The following is a 19,805-nucleotide window of genomic DNA, read 5'->3' as shown; positions in this document are numbered from 1 at the left end:
TCATAACCAATAGATTGTGGTCAGAATCCACATCTGCCCCTGGAAATGTCTTACAATTTAAAACCTGGTTCCTAAATCTGTCTTACCATTATATAATCTATCTGATACCTATTAGTATCTCCAGGATTCTTCCAGGTATACAACCTTCTTTTATGATTCTTGAACCAAGTGTTAGCAATGATTAAGTTATGCTCTGTGCAAAATTCTACAAGGCGGCTTCCTCTTTCATTTCTTCCCCCCAATCCATATTCACCTACTATGTTTCCTTCTCTCCCTTTTCCTACTGACGAATTCCAGTCACCCATGACTATTAAATTTTCGTCTCCCTTCACTACCTGAATAATTTCTTTTATCTCGTCATACATTTCATCAATTTCTTCATCATCTGCAGAGCTAGTTGGCATATAGACTTGTACTACTGTAGTAGGCATGGGCTTTGTGTCTATCTTGGCCACAATAATGTGTTCACTATGCTGTTTGTAGTAGCTAACCCGCACTCCTATTTTTTTATTCATTATTAAACCTACTCCTGCATTACCCCTATTTGATTTTGTATTTATAACCCTGTAATCACCTGACCAAAAGTCTTGTTCCTCCTGCCACCGAACTTCACTAATTCCCACTATATCTAACTTTAACCTATCCATTTCCCTTTTTAAATTTTCTAACCTACCTGCCCGATTAAGGGATCTGACATTCCACGCTCCGATCCGTAGAATGCCAGTTTTCTTTCTCCTGATAACGACGTCCTCTTGAGTAGTCCCCGCCCGGAGATCCGAATGGGGGACTATTTTACCTCCGGAAAATTTTACCCAAGAGGACGCCATCATCATTTAATCATACAGTAAAGCTGCATGTCCTCGGGAAAAATTACGGCCGTAGTTTCCCCTTGCTTTCAGCCGTTCGCAGTACCAGCACAGCAAGGCCGTTTTGATTAATGTTACAAGGCCAGATCAGTCAATCATCCAGACTGTTGCCCCTGCAACTACTGAAAAGGCTGCTGCCCCTCTTCAGGAACCACTTGTTTGTCTGGCCTCTCAACAGATACCCCTCCGTTGTGGTTGCACCTACGGTACGGCCATCTGTATCGCTGAGGCACGCAAGCCTCCCCACCAACGGCAAGGTCCATATTTTTGTGTATGTTTGCAAGTTTTTGCTTTTCGTTGCGTATTTTGCATACATCATTTATACATATTTTTGTGTATGTTTGCAAGTTTTTGCTTTTCGTTGCGTATTTTGCATACATCTTTTCTGTTATTCACCTCACCTCACAACCATCTAGCACCTTTGTTTGCCCATTTCCTTGACATTCCCATTTCCCCTATGCCATCCCTTCCACAATGGACCCCTGGTCCATCTTTCTTTCCTTGGCTAAAACCCAGCCCCACAGCCTGTCTCTCGAATGCTGCCTAGACCATGAAATCCCCCACAATGGCGTAACCATAAATATTCCTTTCATGGATCCCATCGCTCTTTCCACAGTGACCTTCACCTTTTCAGATTCTGCTAGTCCCTGGCCCTCACAAACCTGGAACTGCAAAAACACATCTCTATGACACAGGCATCTCAGAACCATGACTGCTCCCTCCACAAGATATTACTACTGTGCAATCTCTACTCCATACAACACATCACTGAAATTGAACCCCTTACTCTCCAGCACCTGGAGGGGCACTCAAGACACCACCTCCATAAGTTATTCAATGCTGTTATCTCACTTCCACCTCAGGGAATACTATGTAACCCCTGTCCTAAGCACAGTATTCCTCCTCATCAACCCCTCATAGCTCCCAGGCCCTTCTTAACTGACCTTTTCAACTTGCCACATCCCCCAAATCATCTTATCAACACTCCACCAAATACAGAGTTGAAACATTCCTGCGCACTGTTATTAACCTTCCACCAAAACATTCAGCCCAAAAGAATTTACAGTCAATTCAAAGACTTCACCTGCAACCAAATTTAACCTTGTTGAACTTGTTGGAGACCCATTCTCCTTCTCCTGATCCATGCAATGAAAATATTACTTTGCCACGAAGTCCTCCAACTGAAGCCAACCTAATCCCAACCTTGAACCCTGCCTCTCCCAGTTCACCAGCATCCAACTATGATACTAACCTCTTCCACCTAACACCCCCTGGTCACCATCCAGGAAATCCTTAACTACATTTTGCCCTCACTGGCCTTCCCCAGGTCTCTCCCTCAGAACACCAACCTTTCAGCACAAGAAAGAACTGTCATAGAGAAACTAAAAATGAATCCTTTCCTAATCATCCTACCTGAAGACAAAGTTTTCACCACTGTTGTTATGAATCATAGTGCCTAACTGGCTGAAGGCTTCTGCCAGTTATTGCAGTCATCCACCTATAAACTCTGCTAGAGTGATCCCATCCCAGAAGTCCAACGTAACCTCAACTCACAGTTTAAAGCCTTAGACCCACCCCAGAACCTCTCCCTTGAATCCATGTCTGTCCTCACCCCTACGAGATGACATTGTGATTCTGTCAGAGACAGCAAAGGACTTGGAAGAGCAGTTGAATGGAATGGATAGTGTCTTGAAAGGAGGATATAAGATGAACATCAACAAAAGCAAAACAAGGATAATGGAATGTAGTTGAATTAAGTCGGGTGATGCTGAGGGAATTAGATTAGGAAATGACACACTTAAAGTAGTAAAAGAGTTTTGCTATTTGGGGAGCAATACAACTGATAATCATCGAAGTAGAGAGGATATAAAATGTAGACTGGCAATCGCAAGGAAAGCGTTTCTGAAGAAGAGAAATTTGTTAACATCGAGTATAGATTTAAGTGTCAGGAAGTCATTTCTGAAAGTATTTGTATGGAGTGTAGCCATGTATGGAAGTGAAACATGGACGATAAATAGTTTAGACAAGAAGAGAATAGAAGCTTTTGAAATGCGGTGCTACAGAAGATTACTGAAGATTAGATGGGTAGATCACATTACTAATGAGGAGGTATTGAATAGAATTAGGGAGAAGAGGAGTTTGTGGCTCAACTTAACGAGAAGAAGGAACCGGTTGGTAGAACATGTTCTGAGGCATCAGGGGATCACCAATTTAGTATTGGAGGGCAGTGTGGAGGGTAAAAAGTGTAGAGGGAGACCAAGAGATGAATACACTAAGCAGATTCAGAAGGATGTAGGATGCAGTAAGTACTGGGAGATGAAGAAGCTTGCACAGAGTAGAGTAATATGGAGAGCTGCACCAAACCAGTCTCAGGACTGAAGACCACAACAACAACAACAATGATCTGTAGTGCAGACAATGTTTAACTTATATCTTACGTAATTTACAGTCTTTAAAATAGTGGCTTGCAAATATAAATGCACAATTCACAGTCAAATATTACAACACAACGCTGTAAAAATATATTTTTGCACCAAGAGAACTCATGGTTGCTTTCAACGGACTGCAGCTACTCTAAGAATGAAATTCATCAAGAGGGAAAGGGGTTACTCTGTTTTCCTGGAGGCAGCACATATCAGACGAGAAAAGTATGATACCCTGTTTCATCAGACTACCTACCCTGTTTTATCAGACTCTACCTTGCTGTCATTTGACCATCAAAGAGTCCCAAATGGATGCTGTGGTATAAGCATTCCTGGCATAGAGAAACAACTGAAAGAATTAAAAACAAATAAGTTACCAGATCAAGATGGAATCCCAATTTGGTTTTACAAAGAGTACTCCATGTCGCTGGCCCCTTACTTAGCTTACATTTATCGTGAATCTCTTGACCAGCCTGAGTTCAAATATAATATGTTTCCTACAGACCAAAGGCCACATGTTCACAAATCATTATGGCTTTAGAAAGCATTGCTCATGTCAGACCCAGCTTGCTCTTTTCTCACATGATATGCTGTGAACTACAGATGAAGGGCAACAGGCAGATTCCATATTTCTAGATTTATGAAGAGCATTTGACATGGTACCCCATTGCAGACCATTAACGAAGGTACATACTTGTGGAATAGGCTCCCAGATATGTGACTGGCTCAAAGATTTCTTAAGTAATAGAACCCAGTATGTTGTCCTCGATGGTGAGTGTTCATCAGAGACAGGGGTAACATCAAGAGTGCCCCAGGGAAGTGTCATAGGATTGATGTTATTTTCTTTGTACATAAATGATCTGGTGAACAGGGTGGACAACAATCTGTGGTTGTTCACTGATGATGCTGTGGTGCACAGGAAAGAGTCAAAGATAAGTGATTGTATGTTGATACAAGATGACTTAGACAAAATTTCTGGTTGATATATGAATGTAAAACATGTTAAAACAAGTTAATGGAGATGAGTAGGAAAAAGAAACTCATAATGTTCAGATACAGCATTAGTAGAGTCCTTCTTGACACAGTCACATTGTTTAAGTATCTGGGCATAACATAGAGGAGATCACATATAGGACGCTAATATAACCTATTCTTGAGTACTGCTCAAGTGTTTGGGATCCACAACAGGTCAGATTGAAAGAAGCCGTTGAAGCAATTCGAAGGCAAGCTGCTAGAGAAAGTTTAGAGAACTGGAATTTGAATCTGACTGTAGAATAATTCTACTGCTGCCAACATACATTTCACTTATGGACTACAAAGATAAGATAAGAGAAATTAGGGCTCATGCAGAGGCATATAGACAGTCATTTTTCCCTCGCTGTATCTGTGATTGGAATAGGAAATGAAACAATTAGTTGTGGTACAGGGTACCCTCCGCCATGCTCCATATGGTGGGTTGCGGAGTATGTATGTATGTGGATGTAGATGTAGATACTGAACTAACAGTTGAAACTAACGGATAGTGTGTAATGAAACATTTTATTCCAAGTAAATTGACTGCCTCTGAGAAAACAATTTATAAAAGCCAAATTTCTGTAGCAAAATGACATAATGTGGAAATGTCGAAATAAAATAAAATGAGAAACTGAAAATAAAAATGTATTTTTGTCTTCCACGACTATGTGAACGTATTCTAATTCAATCGATAGCTCCGAGCCACGAAAATTCATTTTGTTTTCATTTGATATGAGAAAAGTAAATGAAGAGAAAACAGTAAAATCATGAAATGTAAAGACAGGCCATGTGGAGACTATCCTCCACTACGCATCCTCCACATGCACAAATCTGACAGCTTGGGCGCACGAGAAAAATTCTTTTGGATAGCATCTGGTTGCTTGCTGCTACTGATCATACACGACTTCAGCTATGTGCATGTATGTGAGCCCACTGGCAACAGCTCAAATGAACCTTTGGTTTCCCAGTGCAGATATGACATCGACCATTTCTGAGAATTTCCAATGACATAATTATATTCTAGTTTAATTGATAGGATGTATTGATTTATGTCATCAAATGCCTTGAACATATCAGAATATAGTGATAGTAATTTAATATTTAATGAATGTAGTAGCCCTACCTGTGGTTCCTCCATCAGTGTATTCCACATTGTCTTTATTTAATTGCCTGATTTGGCTATCCACATCTCATAATTCACGAGTTCTCATTTATGAATTACCTTCTTTGGCATTTTGCCATATGCCTTGTAATGGCATAAGAAACTGCTGTTTCCATTAAAATGTTATTTTCAGAAGGTAGTAGCACAACCCAAAAATGAGTCTACTTTGCTTATTTTCATTTTCCTGTGATATACAGCATTACATTTTTTGTTAACTCATCCCACTAAGGGTAATTTTGAATGAAATATTCTCGGACATATTGCCATGTCAATTCTGGTAATACCTTGAGAGTGTTTTACACAACAGCGTCATCACGAAGACTTCATTCTCGTGATGGGTACTTTTGGCTCATAAATGGACAGTTCAAGCAATATGTGGTTTTAAGTTCACAAAACTGATGCCAACCCCCAGTCTGGAGTTGGGGAATTCTGACATTGTCTCCTAAATATATATTTCCTTCAATTTGATTTGTTGTTGACAATATGAGCTTATTCCCAAGAATTAGCAGCCTTTACTTAGTTAATACAAGGCAGTCTGCATCTGGATCACAACCCCTGCTGCTGCATCCATTTTCAATAAGCTGTCATAAGAATTAAAAAGTCTTAGCAGTAAACTCGCATTTACAAGGTTAAATTGAAGAATTTACTCATCATTCACTCTTATTCTATTGGATAGTTCATGGAAAATAATTAAACAAAACTTCCCCATTATATTGTTGATTATACTAATATACACTCAGCATCTTGTTGTCATAAAATTGGTACAAAATTTATTTTATCTATTATGAACTTTTCTGGTGTTTATTTCATGTACTGACTCATTTCTTGGCCACAGAGATTTGCTCCTCAGTTTAGTCCTATGGGGGAGGGGGGGGGGGAGAGGAGGAGGAGGGGCTATAGCTTTAATGCCAGAGCCATCTCTGACTGCCAAGTGTCAGATATAGTTTCATTTTTGTCCTAGAAGATACCATTATTCTTTGAGTAGCTTTTTTTGTGCACTTGGCCAAATGAGTTACTTTTGACAGAAAGCAGTTTTCAGATAAGGTGAAGATTTTATTGATATAAATTCTATTTTACTTTTCATTCATGTTCTGAGCACTGTGTACATTGCTCCATGCCATATATTTCAGTAATTTCCTAAATTAATAAGTTTTTTGCTTATTGACTATCCTCTTGAACATTTATTCACTTGATTTTATTTCCTAATCAGTATCACTACTCAACATCAGAATCTGCTTGAGACTGATTGGTAACCCATTGACTGTTGGTTCTGTAGTGTGAATCCATTCAGTAGACCTGTCTGTAAAGAGATTATCAATGGCTGGTTTTGATCCAGAAGCTACTGTAAACAGGAAGTTTATTGTACAAATTAAATTGAATGATGCAAGAAATTCTTATGAAAGGGCTTTTTTTAAAATCTATACTGAAATCTTCAGAAAATACTATTTCATTGTATTTTACTGTTAAAACAGGTCAGTACCATTTCAGGCCGATTTACAAATGGGTTAAAATGTCTTGCAAGTTCTCTATAAACAATTATTATTATAGAGGATTTGCTTTGAAATCCTACTTTTATTGCCCATTTATTGATATTGTTGTTCTAAGTGAAGCAATTATTGATGATAAAGAATAAAGGAAAAGATAGATTGCTACTCACTGTAAATATGACAGTTGAGTTGCAGACAGGCACGACAAAAAGACACTTACACATTAGCTTTTGGCCAAAGCCTCCATCAGAAAAGAAACCCACTCACATTCATTCACACAAGCAAGCACACCTCATGCACACATGACCGCCATCTCCGACGGATCTGGCCAGAATGTAACTGTCACATAGAACAGAAGCAGCAATCTGCAGCGGGTGGGGAAGAGGAAGGTATAGCAGAGTGAGGTTGGGGGGAAGAGAAGAGAGCTGTTGATGGAATGTGCAGGGACTACACTGCCAACAGGTGCAATGTCAGGAGGCTATGGGGTGAGGAGGGAGCAAGGGGAAAGATGGGCAGGTGATATGTCCGAGGGTGGCACGCAGAGAGTGGGACACGAGAACAGAGAGAAGGTGATAGGCAAGAGTGGTGGAGGGTGTGGGGTAAGAGGTTATCGTAGGTTGAGGCTGGGATAATTTTGGGAGTAAAGAATGCATTATAAAGATAACTATCAGCTGTGCAATTCAGAAAAGCTGGCGGTGAAGGGGAGGATCCAGATGACTCAGGTAGTGAAGCAGTCATTGAAATCTAGTGTGTTATGGTCAGCTGCATGTTGTGCCACAGGGTGGTCTTCTCTGCACTTGGCCAAAGGTTGGTGATGGCTATTCACCCTGATGGACTGCTGGTTGATACTCATACCAATATAAAAAGCTGTGCAATGACTACAGCAGAGCTGGTATGTGACATGGCTGCTTTCACAGGTGGCACACCTCTCTGATGATGTAGGATAAGAGGTTACAGGACTGGAATAGGAAGTGCTGGGTGGGTGAATTGGGCAGGTCTTGCACCTGCATCTTCCAATGGGGTATGATCCTTGTGGCAAGGGAGTTGGGGTTGGGCGTGGCATAGGGATGGACTAGGACATTGCGGAGGTTGGGTGGACAATGGAACACTACATTGGAGGGATGGGAAGGATCTTGGGTAGTTGATTAACTTTTTATACCTGGGATTCACAGTCATGTAGAACTTTATAAAAAACACCATATTTACGCCAGTGACTATAACACTTTCTTTATTTCACGGTTGCAATTTCGGCCTTAGGCCATTATCAAGTGCAGATTTTATTGGCTTTACACCATGTCAACTCATTTTAAGTTGACATAGTGTAAAGCCAAAAAAATCTGCACTTGATAATGGCATAAGGCCGAAATTGCAATCGTGAAATAAAGGAAGTGTTACAGTCACTGGTGTAAATATGATGTCTTTTATAAAGATCTTGGGTAGGATGTCCACCATTTTAGGGCATGATGAAAAGCAGATAAAGCACTGATCAAGGATGTGGTTCAGTTATTCCAGTCCAGGGTGGTACTGGGTGACAAAGGCGGCACTCCTTTCTAGCTGCTTCTTGGTTGTGGTAGATGGATTGTTTGAGAACAAGGTCTGGGGGATAGTGCGTGTCTGTGAAGGCCTTGGTAAAACCCTCAGCATACTAGGCAAGGAATTGCTGTCACTGCAGATGCACTACCTCTGGGTGAGCAGGCTGCATGAAAGGGATTTTTTGCTGTGGAAGGAATGACAGCTGTCGAAATGCATACTGTTGGTGGTTGATGGGTTTAATGCGGACAGAGATGTGAATGGAGTCATTAGGGAAGAGTAGTTCAATTTGCAGGAAGGTGGCAAACTTGGCTGATAAACAGGTATAGCTGATGATGTAAGGCTGTGAAGGAATGAAGATAGGGTGTCCTGGCCCTGAGTCAGGATCATGAAGATATCACCAATGAACCTGAACCAGGCTAGGGGTTTGATGCTTTGATGGGTTAGGAAGGGGCTAGATGGCTCATAAACAGGTTGGCATGGTGCCATGTGGGTGTCCATGGCTGTGCCGCACATTTTTGCTTGTATATCTTCCCTCCAAAGAAGCAGTAATTGTGAATTAGGACAGAGTTAATAAAATGTATGAGGAATAAAATAGTGTGTTTGGAGTCTGAAAAACACTGGGAAACATAATGTTAAGAAGTGGTAAGTTCATGGGCACGAGGGCTGTTAGTATATAGGGAAGATAAAGGGGTGGTGGTGGTGGAGAGTCAGTGAAGATAGTGGTTGGTATTTTTGATGTGGGAGGCTACATTGCAGGCAGTAGGTTGGAGGTGTTGATCAGTGAACACTGAAATATTTTCGGTGAGGCACAATAATTAGCTACAATGGGGCATCCAGAATTGTTGGGGAGGATGTAGAATATCAGTGTGTGCTTTCTTTGGGATTGGAATTATTATATTCGCCTTGAAGTCTGAGGGTATTTCACCTGTCTCATACATCTTGCTCACCAGATGGTAGAGTTTTGTCAGGACTGGCTCTCCCAAGGCTGTCAGTAGCTCTAATGGAATGTTGTCCACTCCGGGGGCCTAGTCTCGACTCAGGTCTCTCAGTGCTCTGTCAAACTCCCCACACAGTATCACATCTCCCATTTCATCCTCATCTACATCCTCTTCCACCTCCATAATTTTCCTGTACGCAGTATCTATCTTACCCCTAGTGAGATAAGCCTCTACATCTTTACATTTGTCCTCTAGCCATCTCTGCTTAGCCATTTTGCACTTCCTGTCGATCTCATTTTTTAGACGTTTGTATTCCTTTTTGCCTGCTTCATTTACTGCATTTTTATATTTTCTCCTTTCATCAATTAAATTCAATATTTCTTCTGTTACCCAAGGATTTCTACTAGGCCTCGTCTTTTTACCTACTTGATCCTCTGCTGCCTTCACTACTTCTTCCCTCAGAGCTACCCATTCTTCTTCTACTGTATTTCTTTCCCCCATTCCTGTCAGTTGTTCCCTTGTGCTCTCCATGGAACTCTGTATAACCTCTGGTTTAGTCAGTTTATTCTGGTCCCATCTCCTTAAATTCCCACCTTTTTGCAGTTTCTTCGGTTTTAATCTACAGTTCATAACCAATAGATTGTGGTCAGAGTTCACATCTGCCCCTGGAAATGTCTTACAATTTAAGACCTAGTTCCTAAATCTCTGTCTTACCATTATATAATTTATCTGATACCTTCTGGTATCTCCAGGATTCTTCCATGTATCCACCCTTCTTTTATGATTCTTGAACCAAGTGTTAGCTATCATTAAGTTATGCTCTGTGCAAAATTCAACCAGACGGCTTCCTCTTTCATTTCTTACCCCCAATCCATATTCACCTACTATGTTTCCTTCTCTCCCTTTTCCTACTCTCGAATTCCAGTCACCCATGACTATTAAATTTTCGTCTCCCTTCACTACCTGAACAATTTCTTTTATCTCATCATACATTTCATCAATTTCTTCATCATCTGCAGAGCTAGTTGTCATATAAACTTGTACTACAGTAGCAGGCATGGGCTTTGTGTCTATCTTGGCCATAATAATGCGTTCACTATGCTGTTTGTAGTAGTTACCTGTACTCCTATTTTTTTTATTCACTATTAAACCTCCTCCTGCATTACCCCTATTTGATTTTGTATTTATAACCCTATATTCATCTGACCAAAAGTTTTGTTCCTGCTGCCACCACACTTCACTAATTCCCACTATATCTAACTTTAGCCTATCCATTTCCCTTTTTAAATTTTCTAACCTACCTGCCCGATTAAGGGATCTGACATTCCACTCTCCGATCCGTAGAATGCCAGTTTTCTTTCTCCTGATAACGGCGTCCTCTTGAGTAGTCCCCGCCCAGGGATCTGAATGGGGGTCTATTTTACCTCCAGAATATTTTACCCAACAGGATGCCATCATCATTTAACCATACAGTAGAGCTACATGCCCTCGGGAAAAATTACGGCTGTAGTTTCCCCTTGCTTTCAGCCGTTCGCAGTACCAGCACAGCAAGTCCGTTTTGGTTAGTGTTACAAGGCCAGATCAGTCAATCATCCAGACTGTTGCCCCTGAAACTACTGAAAAGGCTGCTTCCTCTCTTCAGGAACCACACATTTGTCTGGCCTGTCAATACATACCCATCCGTTGTGGTTGCACCTACGGTACGGCCATCTGTATCGCTGAGGCATGCCAGCCTCCCCACCAACGGCAAGGTCCATGATTCATGGTTCATCGTTGAGTGTATCAAAATGTTTGTCCCACTTAAGAGCTGTTGAAATCAACTTGTTCTTAACATGGCATTGTTGGATAAAACAGGGTGCCACTAAGTTTGATAAAACAGGGTAGTGCCCCGTTTTATCAAACTGATTTAAAAATCGCCATTTGCGATTTTCAAATTGTTTATTAAAAATTTATTATTGTTATTATTATTATTATTATTCACAGGATCTAACTTAAATTATGCCATAATTATGGTGCCTTATAAAAGGAAAACTGACAGACAGTCATGGAGTCAAGACAATATGAAAGAAGCTGTAACAGCAGTTTTGGTCCAAACAATGGGCTATTTGAAAGTTCTTCGGGGTTGCTCAGAGTACTCAAGAAGCACGTGTAATAAAGGCTCGGAGTGGAATGTGTTTAGAGGATGCTACAAAGATAGGTAGGTCTATTTACAATTATAGAAGAAATTAATTAAGCTTTTGCAGTTATTATTATTGTTGTTGTTGTTGTTGTTGCTGCTGCTGCTGCTGTTGCTGTTGTTGTTTAAGGTCTAGGCTGCTACAAACATGTATTTAATCAGGAGCAGGAAAATGAACTGCTGAATATATCCTGTCAATGGAAAGCAGATTGTTTGGATTGACCAGCAATGAGGTGCAGAGTCTTGCTTTCGAACTGGCAGAGAAAAATAACTTGCCACATAACTTCAGCAAGACTGAGAAGATGGCAGGTAAATGCTGGTTCTACTCGTTTTTGAAGAGAAATCTGGAAATAAGCCTGCGTTCTGCTGAGCCAACATCTCTTGCCAGAGCAATGGGCTTTAACCATGCAGGGCTGAAGCAGTTCTTTGGTTTGCTGTTAGAACTTTATAATACATACAACTTCACAGCTGTTAAGAGTCGATAACGTGGATGAGGCAGGAATAACAACAGTCTGTAATAAGCAATCAAAGGTGCTTGCCTTGAGGGGAAAAGTCAAGTTGGTGGTTTGGTTTCTACAGAGAGAGGCATCTTAGTGACTGCTGTAGCCTGTATGAGCACTTCTGGAATTTATATGGCCACAGTGTTTGTGTTCTCAAGACAAAGAGCCAAGCCTGAGCTGCTGGATAATGCTCCGCCAGGATCTACTGTGGAGTATCACCCTAGCAGATGGATGCAGAAAGAAATTTTCCTGAAGTGGTTTCGGCGATTTGCTGAATTTTCTAAACTAACTACAGAGAAACCTGTTCTTCTGCTCTTGGATGGTCACTCAACACACACAAAGATTATTGAACTTATTGCTATGGCTACAGAAAACAATGTTCATCTCTTATGCTCCCCCCCCCCCCCCCCCCCCCCACACTGCACCCACCGAATGCAGCCCCTGGATGTTGCATTCATGGCCCCATTGACTAATTATTACTCTCAAGAGCTTCAAAAGTGGCTTCAGTGTCATCCTGGATGAGTGATAACCATCAATCAGGTTGCAGGGGTGTATGGGACAGCATTCGTGAAAGCTGCTTCTATTGAGACTGCTGTAAATGCATTCCGTAAAACTGGCATTTCCCACTGGATGCAGATATTTTCCCTGAGTGGATGTAATAGCCTGCTGAAACAACAGAAACTGACCCACCGTTGGAGAATGGTGATGTCCCACCTTTGGAACCTACTTCAGAGTCATTAAACAGAGAAACAGCTTTTCCAACCACACGGTCTTCCCAGTAGGATAGGCCTAAGTCTTCAACTTCAGCTTTCCATGTCTCTCAGAAAGACATAAAAGCAGTGCTGAAAGCTGAAAGAAAGTAACAAAAATCTGATACAAGAAGAGGAAAGACAGCTGTTCTTACAAGTTCACCTTATAAGGAAGAATTAAAGTCTTCTATGAAAAAGGGGAAGACTCCCAAAAGGAAACTTCAAATGGGACCACATTCTGACAGTTCTAGGCCTCCTACTTAAGTCAGAAATGTTGGACAGAAGAAAGCAAAGAAAATAGGAAAAGTACAGGAGTATAGCACATCGTCGGAAGAGGAAGGAGAAGATAATAATACAGCTTGCATTTTTTGTAATGAACTTTTCTCTAATTCTAAGTCGGAAGAAGGCTGGGTGAAGTGTTATAAGTGTAGTGAATGGGCTCATGAACAGTGTGCCAGCATTAATGATGATGATAATGATGATGATGAGATAAAAAGAGAGGAAAAAAAATTGTTAGGGATGGATATGGACTGCGCCTGTTGTGTATGGATCCAGTGGGAATTGGCCACCGTCCGTAAACAGCTGGAAGCTGTGTTGGCCTTGGTCAACAGGCTCCAGGCTGTTGCCCTGGGCCATAGTGACACACGAAGTGAGCACTTTGGCACCTCTGGAACCTGTAGCATCGCCTGGGATCTCTGATGCCACTGCACCCTCAGATTCGGATGCCCCTGCTGGTTGACACTTTCCTGATGGTGATTGGCGAACCGTGACGGGGTCGTGAATCCCTAGGCGGAAGCCGAAAGTTGGTGCTGGCCACAAGGCTGTACCCTTACTGGTACCCTGCGTAACAGGTATGAGGTACTGCCCACTGCTGAAAGTACTTCTGAGCCAGCAAGGGCAGCCTCAACTGTTGCAGCAGTGGCCGGTCTCCCTGAGAGATAGGGTGGGATTGCTTGTCATTGGGAGTGCCAATGTTAGGCACGTGATTGAGCCCCTTAGGGATATGGCAGGTAAGGATGGGAAGAAAGTCAATGTGCACTCCATGTGCATAGTGCATACCGGGGGGAGTCATCCAAGATGTGGAAAGGGTCCTTCCAGCTGCCGTGAAGGGTACAGGGTGCAGCCAACTGCAGGTGGTGGCTCATGTCAGCACTAATGACGTGTGTCGCTATGAATCGAAAGATATTCTCTCTGGTTTCCGGTGGCTATCTGAGTTGGTGAAGACTGCCAGTCTTGCTAGTGAGATGAAGGCAGAGCTCACCATCTGCAGCATCGTCAACAGGACCGACTGAGGACCTTTGGTACAGAGCCGAGTGGAGGTTCTGAATCAGAGGCTCAGACGGTTCTGCAATCATGTAGGCTGCAGATTCCTTGACTTGCGCCAGGGGTTTCAGGTTCTGTTAAATAGGTCAGGTGTTCACTACACACAGGAGGCAGCTACATGGGTAGCATGGACTGTGTGGCATGGGCTGGGCGGTTTCTTAGGTTAGACAGTCTCGGGATAGATCAAAAAGGGTTCCAGTCTCAAAGGGTACAGGGCAAAGAAACGACAAGAATTGACCAAGCAACATTCGGTATTGTAGTTGTAAATTGTCATAGCTGTGTTGGAAAAATACCAGAGCTTCAAGTGCTGACAGAAAGTACTGAAGCTGAAATCGTTATAGGAAGAGAAAGCTGGCTAATGCCGGAGATAAATTCTGCCAAAATTTTTACAGAGGCGCAAATCGTGTTCAGAGAGGATGGATTAAATAAAGTAGGTGGTGCTGTGTTTGTGTCTGTTGGTAGTAGTTTATCTTGTAGTGAAGTTGAAATAGATAGTTCTGCGAATTACTATGGGTAGAGGTTATACTCAACATCCGTACCAAAATAATAATCGGCTCCTTCTACTGACCCCCAACTCAGACGATATAATAGCTGAATGGTTCAAAGAAAACTTGAATTTCATTACAAATAAGTACCCCACTCCTACTGTTATAATTGGTGGAGACTTCAATCTACCCTCGATCTGTTGGCAAAAATACATGTTCAAAGCTGGTGGTAGACAGAAAACACCTTCCAAAATTGTACTAAAAGCTTTCTCTGAGAATTACTTTGACCAATTAGTTCATGAGAGCACACAAATTGTAAATGGTTGCGAAAACAAACTTGACCTTTTAGCCACAAATAATCCTGATCTAATAGAGAGCGTCATGACAGATACAGGGATTAGTGAACACAAGGTCATTGTAGCAAGGCTCAAACCATATCAACCAAAACCACTAAAAATAAATGCAAAATACACCTGTTTAAAACAGCAGATAAAAATTCAATTGATGCCTTCCTAAGAGAGAGTCTCCATTCCTTCCAAACTAATTATGTAAGTGTAGACCATATATGGCTCAAATTTAAAGATAAAGTATCGACAGCAGTAGATAGATTCATACCACATAAGTTAATAAGAGACAGGACTGATCCACCAGGGTACACAAAACACGTCAGAACACTGTTACAGAAGCACTGAAAAAAGCATGCCAAATTCAGAAGAATACAAAATCCCCAAGACTGGCTACGTTTCACGGAAGCTCGAAATTTAGTGCGGATGTTAATGCGAGATGCTTTTAATAGGTTCCATAATGAAACATTGTCTCAAAATATGGTAGAAAACCCAGAGATTCTGGTCAAATGTAAAGTACACCAGTGACAAAAAACAGTCAATACCGTGACTGCGCGATAGCGATCGAAATGTTACCGATGACGGTGCCACTAAAGCGGAGATACTAAATATAGTTTTCCATAATTCCTTCACGAAAGAAGGCGAAGTAAATATTCCAGAATTCAAAACCAGAACAGCTGTTAGCATGAGTGACATAAAAGTAGATATCTTAGGTGTTGCGAAACAACTCAAATCACTTAAGAAAGGCAAGTCTTCAGGTCCAGATGGTATACCAATCAGGTTCCTTTCAGAGTATGCAGACACAATAGCGCCTTTCTTAGCAACCATATACAACCGCTCACTTGACGTAAGGTCCTGACCTCAATTTGCAGTAGGATTTTGGAGCATATACTGTACTCGAACATCATGAATCACTTTGAAGAAAATGATTTATTGATACATAACCAACACGGATTCAGAAAATATCATTCTTGTGCAACACAGCTAGCTCCTTATTCCCATGAAGTAATGAGTGCTGTCGACAAGGGATCTCAGTTCGATTCCATATTCCTGGATTTCCAGAAGGCTTTTGATACCGTTCCTCACAAGTGACTATTAATCAAATTGCGTGTACATGGAGTATTGTCTCAGTTGTGTGACTGGATTCGTGATTTCCTCTCAGAGAGGTCACAGTTCGTAGTGATAGACTGTAAATCATCAAGTAGAACAGAAGTGATATCTGGCATTCCACAGAGTAGTGTCATAGGCCCTCTCCTGTTTCCGATTCACATAAATGATCTAGGTGATAATCTGAACAGCCCCCTTAGATTGTTTGCAGATGATGCTGTAATTTACCGTCTAGTAAAATCATCAGATGATCAATTCCAATTATGAAATGATCTAGAGAGAATTTCTATATGGTGCAAAAAGTGGCAATTGGCACTAAACAAAGAAAAGTGCAAGGTCATACACATGGGTACTAAAAGAAATCAGATAAATTTTGGGTACACAATAAATCGCACAAATCTAAGGGCTGTCAATGCGACTAAATACCTATGAATTACAATTATGAGCAACTTAAATTGGAAAGACCACATAGATAATATGTGGATAAGGCGAAACAAAGACTGTGCTTTGTTGGCAGAACACTTAGAAGATGCGAAAAAAAACACTAAAAAGACAGCCTCCATTACACTTGTCTGTCCTCTGCTGGAATATTGCCGCATGGTGTGGGATCTTTACCAGCTAGGATTGATGGTGGACATAGAAAAAGTGCAAGGAAGGGCAGCTCGTTCCCATGTTATCGTGCAATAGGTGTGAGAGTGCACTGATATGATACGCGAGTTGCGGTGGCAGTCACTGAAACAAAGGCAGTTTTGTTTGCAGCGAGATCTATTTACAAAATTTCAATCACCAACTTTCTCTTCCGAATGTGAAAATATTTTTTCGACTCCCATCTATGTAGGGAGAAATGATGACCATAATAAAATAAGAGGAATCAGAGCTTGAACAGAAAGATTTCGGTGTTCCTTTTTCCCGTGTGCCATTCGAAAGTGGAATGGTAGAAAGTAGTATGAAAATGGTTTGATGAAACCTCTGCCAGGCACTTAAGTGTTACAATGTAGTACCCTGTTTTATCCAACTAGTCTGATAAAACAGGGTAGTTGGCACAAGTGTAAAAAATTCTTTTCTGTGATGAGGCATTTTTTTAAATGTATGTTTTTCATGCCCAATTGTCAGTAGAGAGATTGGACAATTACTCATTAAAAACTCAACAGATTGGTACACATAGTTCATTACATATGCCACTTTGTTTATTAAGTACCCTGCTTTCACCAACTCTCACCTACATTTGTACAATTCTTCTGCTGAACAATTTCTTAAATGTGGAATTTAAAACTTTGGCTTTCCTTTTGCTATCTTCTACTGCCAAACCAGACTGGTCATTGAGTAACTGGATGGAAGCCTTACACCCGCTTAGCGATTTTACATAGTGTACATTTTCATTTTCTGGCATTTTTGATATTATGCCATAATAAAGAACCAGACATGAAATAATACAGTACTGGCACTCCAGTAAAACTGGTACCCTGAAAACCACACTGAGAAGCTTAACACCAGGTACTTCAGTGTGAAACGTGACACACCAATGTTCACTTAAAGCTGGATTACACATTTTAGTGTGGGTTCCAAAATCCTAATTCTCTCAAAGTATTCTCTTATGTGACATAGTGAAAGACCTCTTAATGTTGCAAGCATACAAACATATATAAATGTTCACTTGGAGATGACTATGCAGGAAAATTTGGTCAGTAGTATTGAATAAAATATTTTGTTTCAAATACATTTACAGCTTTCACAGAATTTTACAAATCTGCTTTCTGTGAAACACAATGTTTTTCAGTCACAAGATATGTTTTGATACTTACCTGGTATCTCTTCTAGGCTTAATGTTATTTATCAATTTCTGTTGTTTACATCTTAAATTTACAGAATTCCATTCCTCCGTAAATTATAGAATGACAGCACACTGAGTTTTATCTCTGTAGCACCCCACATAGCCTTAGAGTAGAACAAAAACTGTCATTTGTATAGTTTTTCGCCTTCACAGAAAACCTTGTTAATTTTTTATACAATTTGAAATAATCATAAAATAACTTATTGTTCTTAGTTCTGGTGTATTTTTTCCACTTAAGAAATTTGTATTAATTTTTACTAGCTTTTCACAGTGATGTGTAGAAGTAAACCCAACTGGAAATGCTACATAACAGTATTGCACAGCACAAATAAAAAGATCTATGTTAAAGTCACCACATAGTAAAATATTAGGGTGTAGAGTCTAGTTTTGAAGTCAATATTATGCCAAGGACTGCTTCCTCACTTTGCATTCCTTATCTGGATAGGATATGATAAAACAATTGTCCTACTACAGTAACTCTGTATTTTCCCTCCAAATGTGCCGCAGCACTGCACATGGTTACATGATGCCCCAGTACACATGAAATTCCAAACAGAGCACAGGTCCTTACGTCATTGTAGCTGTGCACACTCAGCAATGTCTGTTTTCTGGCACTCTCTGACAGCTGTTCAAGCAAACCTAATGGCATCAATAAAAAAAAAAAAAAAGTTCTGCGTTAAACTAAAGACAGGGAACTAATTACATACGGTGTCTCACAATATTTTGTCTTAGAGCATGTCCTTGCCGTAGTGTGTATTAATTACCCCTTCATTCAGTGCAATTGGCACATTTGTTGTGTTAGCAGATTATTCAAACATTTCATAAACAGCAATCAGTTATAGTTTTACACAAAGATGTTAAGAAAATTTTAACAGATGTTACTAAATAGTTTCTAGCCATTTAATTGAGATTAAACCTGGAAAAAACTCACTATATATAGTTCACAAACTGCAAGAGGTTCCCACCCAAAACATACGTAAAATAAGAGACATGCAGATAGAGGAGATTGACAGTATTAAATTTTGAGGATTATAACTTAACAGTAAATTAATTTGGGAGGTTCCCACAGAATTACTGATATATCCAAACAATCTTTATAATGCAGGGCAAATTTTGTCTGATTAAGATGATGTAAAGGATAAAATGTTGAAATATTTTGCAAACTTTCTTTCTATGTCATCCAGTGTCATATCTTGGGGGTAATCTACAGAAACCTGCCCGAAGAACTAAGTATCCTAACTTCATCTTCTAAGCATATTTATTGAAGCAATTCAACATTTATTCAAACAAATAGCTCAGTTCTAAGAACAGAACAATCTAAATAACAGTTTAAAATCACTAACATTGCTCGAGAAATTGTCTATTACTCAGAAATACAGATTTAAATAACTTGCTGGAAATCACAAAAAGTTGGTGAGAAGCCAAAAGGTTTTATTGATACACCACATTATAGTCTTAATTAGTAGAACCAACGGATAAATATATTATCTAATGTAAGCTCTATGTAATATCCAGGGTTAGATCGGGTTGTTTGGGGGAAGAGACCAAACAGCGAGGTCATCGGTCTCATCGGATTAGGGAAGGATGGGGAAGGAAGTCGGCCATGCCCTTTCAAAGGAACCATCCCGGATTTGCCAGGAGTGATTTAGGGAAATCACAGAAAACCTTAATATCCAGGTAACTGGTAAGCACAGTAATTCAATCTACCTTTACATCCATACTCTACAAATCACTGTGAACTGCATGGCAGAGGGAACTCCACATTGCACCAATTATTAGGGCTTTTTCCCATTCCACTCACATATGGAGTGCAGGAAGAATTATTTGCTTAAATGGCTCTACAGACACTGTAGTTAATTTAATCTTG

Source organism: Schistocerca nitens, chromosome 5, assembly GCF_023898315.1.
Source record: "Schistocerca nitens isolate TAMUIC-IGC-003100 chromosome 5, iqSchNite1.1, whole genome shotgun sequence".
NCBI classification, from domain to species: domain Eukaryota; kingdom Metazoa; phylum Arthropoda; class Insecta; order Orthoptera; family Acrididae; genus Schistocerca; species Schistocerca nitens.
Note: the sequence above shows the minus strand (reverse complement) of the source record.